This window comes from Engystomops pustulosus, unplaced genomic scaffold (assembly GCF_040894005.1).
Source record: "Engystomops pustulosus unplaced genomic scaffold, aEngPut4.maternal MAT_SCAFFOLD_241, whole genome shotgun sequence".
NCBI classification, from domain to species: Eukaryota; Metazoa; Chordata; class Amphibia; order Anura; family Leptodactylidae; genus Engystomops; species Engystomops pustulosus.
The window spans coordinates 39,622-44,489 of record NW_027285120.1 but is presented as its reverse complement, the minus strand read 5'-3'; positions in this window follow the sequence as shown (position 1 = coordinate 44,489).

The following is a 4,868-nucleotide window of genomic DNA, read 5'->3' as shown; positions in this document are numbered from 1 at the left end:
TAGTATGAGGTCCCCCTTATATTACTACTACTGAGGAGTGTGGGGGTCCCAGTGATGTGCAGAGAGGGGCTCGGGGTGTAGTATGAGGTCCCAATGATGTCCAGAGGGGCTCGGGGTGTAGTATGAGGTCCCCCCTTATATCACTACTACTGAGGAGTGTGGGGGTCCCAATGATGTCCAGAGGGGCTCGGGGTGTAGTATGAGGTCCCCCCTTATATCACTACTACTGAGGAGTGTGGGGGTCCCAGGGAGGGGCTCGGGGTGTAGTATGAGGTCCCCCCTTATATCACTACTACTGAGGAGTGTGGGGATCCCAGAGATGTGCAGGGAGGGGCTCGGGGTGTAGTATGAGGTCCCCCCTTATATCACTACTACTGAGGAGTGTGGGGGTCCCAGAGAGGGGCTCGGGGTGTAGTATGAGGTCCCCCCTTATATCACTACTACTGAGGAGTGTGGGGATCCCAGAGATGTGCAGGGAGGGGCTCGGGGTGTAGTATGAGGTCCCCCCTTATATCACTACTACTGAGGAGTGTGGGGGTCCCAGAGATGTGCAGGGAGGGGCTCGGGGTGTAGTATGAGGTCCCCCCTTATATCACTACTACTGAGGAGTGTGGGGGTCCCAGAGATGTGCAGGGAGGGGCTCGGGGTGTAGTATGAGGTCCCCCCTTATATCACTACTACTGAGGAGTGTGGGGGTCCCAGAGAGGGGCTCGGGGTGTAGTATGAGGTCCCCCTTATATCACTACTACTGAGGAGTGTGGGGGTCCCAGAGATGTGCAGAGAGGGGCTCGGGGTGTAGTATGAGGTCCCCCCTTATATCACTACTACTGAGGAGTGTGGGGGTCCCAGAGAGGGGCTCGGGGTGTAGTATGAGGTCCCCCCTTATATCACTACTACTGAGGAGTGTGGGGGTCCCAGTGATGTGCAGAGAGGGGCTCGGGGTGTAGTATGAGGTCCCCCCTTATATCACTACTACTGAGGAGTGTGGGGGTCCCAGAGAGGGGCTCGGGGTGTAGTATGAGGTCCCCCCTTATATCACTACTACTGAGGAGTGTGGGGGTCCCAGAGAGGGGCTCGGGGTGTAGTATGAGGTCCCCCCTTATATCACTACTACTGAGGAGTGTGGGGGTCCCAGAGATGTGCAGGGAGGGGCTCGGGGTGTAGTATGAGGTCCCCCCTTATATCACTACTACTGAGGAGTGTGGGGGTCCCAGAGATGTGCAGAGAGGGGCTCGGGGTGTAGTATGAGGTCCCCCCTTATATCACTACTACTGAGGAGTGTGGGGATCCCAGAGATGTGCAGAGAGGCTCGGGGTGTAGTATGAGGTCCCCCCTTATATCACTACTACTGAGGAGTGTGGGGGTCCCAGTGATGTGCAGGGAGGGGCTCGGGGTGTAGTATGAGGTCCCCCCTTATATCACTACTACTGAGGAGTGTGGGGGTCCCAGAGATGTGCAGGGAGGGGCTCGGGGTGTAGTATGAGGTCCCCCCTTATATCACTACTACTGAGGAGTGTGGGGGTCCCAGAGATGTGCAGAGAGGGGCTCGGGGTGTAGTATGAGGTCCCCCCTTATATCACTACTACTGAGGAGTGTGGGGGTCCCAGAGAGGGGCTCGGGGTGTAGTATGAGGTCCCCCCTTATATCACTACTACTGAGGAGTGTGGGGGTCCCAGAGATGTGCAGGGAGGGGCTCGGGGTGTAGTATGAGGTCCCCCCTTATATCACTACTACTGAGGAGTGTGGGGGTCCCAGTGATGTGCAGAGAGGGGCTCGGGGTGTAGTATGAGGTCCCCCCTTATATCACTACTACTGAGGAGTGTGGGGGTCCCAGAGATGTGCAGGGAGGGGCTCGGGGTGTAGTATGAGGTCCCCCCTTATATCACTACTACTGAGGAGTGTGGGGGTCCCAGAGATGTGCCGAGAGGGGCTCGGGGTGTAGTATGAGGTCCCCCCTTATATCACTACTACTGAGGAGTGTGGGGGTCCCAGAGATGTGCAGGGAGGGGCTCGGGGTGTAGTTTTAGGTCCCCTTTTGGGGTCATGTTACGGGGCGTAGATCCACATCTGGCTTATGCTTCAAAAACTGCGTCGGACAATCTGAAGGTGTGAGCACTTACCTGCCCTGAGACTTGTCTGACAATGTAACAAACCTGCAGCTGTGAAGTGTGAGGTCCAGCCGGGGAGATGCGGATCCTTCCTGTTCTCCCATTTATCTGCGCGGACGCGCCTTGGCCGTAACTCTTAAAGGTGCATGACGGATTCTCCCGGATCCGCGCGGCGCAGGGCCCATAACTCACCACCCGCAGGAATATTTATGGAGAGTAATAACTCACCCGCCATGAATATATAACGAGGGGAAATTACATTCTGCTATTATCTGGCAGTGACTCAGCAGTCACAGAGGAGCGAGGAGGCCCGGGGGTGATCCTGCAGGGGTGCGCAGCCAAAAAGTGCCCAGCGTAGACCACCACCTCACAGTGCCCCGGACCCACCACCTCACAGTGCCCCACACCTGTCACCTCACCCGTCACCTCACAGTGCCCCGCACCCGTCACCTCACAGTGCCCCGGACCCACCACCTCACAGTGCCCCACACCTGTCACCTCACAGTGCCCCACACCTGTCACATCACCTGTCACCTCACAGTGCCCCACACCTGTCACCTCACAGTGCCCCGCACCTGTCACCTCACAGTGCCCCGCACCTGTCACCTCACAGTGCCCCACATCTGTAACCTCACCTGTCACCTCACAGTGCCCCACACCTGTCACCTCACAGTGCCCCGCACCTGTCACCTCACAGTGCCCCGCACCTGTCACCTCACAGTGCCCCGCACCCGTCACCTCACAGTGCCCCACATCTGTAACCTCACCTGTCACCTCACAGTGCCCCACACCTGTCACCTCACAGTGCCCCGCACCTGTCACCTCACAGTGCCCCACATCTGTAACCTCACCTGTCACCTCACAGTGCCCCGGACCCACCACCTCACAGTGCCCCGGACCCACCACCTCACAGTGCCCCGGACCCACCACCTCACAGTGCCCCGCACCCATCACCTCACAGTGCCCCGCACCCGTCACCCCCCCGGTGCCCCGCACCCGTCACCTCACAGTGCCCCGCACCCGTCACCTCACAGTGCCCCGCACCCGTCACCTCACAGTGCCCCGCACCCGTCTCCTGACAGTGCCCCGCACCCGTCACCTCACAGTGCCCCGGACCCACCACCTCACAGTGCCCCGCACCCGTCACCTCACAGTGCCCCGCACCCGTCACCCCCCCGGTGCCCCGCACCCGTCACCTCACAGTGCCCCGGACCCACCACCTCACAGTGCCCCGCACCCGTCACCTCACAGTGCCCCGCACCCGTCACCTCACAGTGCCCCGCACCCGTCACCTCCCCGGTGCCCCGCACCCGTCACCTGACAGTGCCCCGCACCCGGCCCCTGACAGTGCCCCGCACCCGTCACCTGACAGTGCCCCGCACCCGTCACCTGACAGTGCCCCGCACCCGGCCCCTGACAGTGCCCCGCACCCGTCACCTGACAGTGCCCCGCACCCGTCTCCTGACAGTGCCCCGCACCCGTCACCTGACAGTGCCCCGCACCCGTCTCCTGACAGTGCCCCGCACCCGTCTCCTGACAGTGCCCCGCACCCGTCTCCTCACAGTGCCCCGCACCCGTCACCTGAATAAAGTGAGCAGATAATAAAATGTAATTAGATGGCGATCTCTGGACGCAGATGGAGATTTCTGGCTGTCAGGAGCCGCTGATGAATTCTCCGCTTTGCTCCAAACATTTTTGGCTGAACTACAAATGTTTTTCCGAATTAATTCAAGTTTAGTCAAAAAGCCGCAGCTTATTCCTGACAATATGACAACGTGTCCCGCAGAGAGCGCAGAGCCTGTCAGTAGTCACTGCGCCTCGCCTGACATCAGGGCTTATCACTCCCATCCTCTGCTCCCACTGCCTGACATCACGGCTTGTCACTCCCATCCTCTGCTCCCACTGCCTGACATCAGGGCTTGTCACTCCCATCCTCTGCTCCCACTGCCTTACATCACGGCTTGTCACTCCCATCCTCTGCTCCCACTGCCTGACATCAGGGCTTGTCACTCCCATCCTCTGCTCCCACTGCCTGACATCACGGCTTGTCACTCCCATCCTCTGCTCCCACTGCCTGACATCACGGCTTATCACTCCCATCCTCTGCTCCCACTGCCTGACATCACGGCTTGTCACTCCCATCCTCTGCTCCCACTGCCTGACATCACGGCTTATCACTCCCATCCTCTGCTCCCACTGCCTGACATCACGGCTTGTCACTCCCATCCTCTGCTCCCACTGCCTGACATCACGGCTTATCACTCCCATCCTCTGCTCCCACTGCCTGACATCACGGCTTATCACTCCCATCCTCTGCTCCCACTGCCTTACATCACGGCTTATCACTCCCATCCTCTGCTCCCACTGCCTGACATCACGGCTTGTCACTCCCATCCTCTGCTCCCACTGCCTGACATCACGGCTTGTCACTCCCATCCTCTGCTCCCACTGCCTGACATCACGGCTTGTCACTCCCATCCTCTGCTCCCACTGCCTGACATCACGGCTTGTCACTCCCATCCTCTGCTCCCACTGCCTGACATCACGGCTTGTCACTCCCATCCTCTGCTCCCACTGCCTGACATCACGGCTTGTCACTCCCATCCTCTGCTCCCACTGCCTGACATCAGGGCTTGTCACTCCCATCCTCTGCTCCCACTGCCTGACATCACGGCTTGTCACTCCCATCCTCTGCTCCCACTGCCTGACATCACGGCTTGTCACTCCCATCCTCTGCTCCCACTGCCTGACATCACGGCT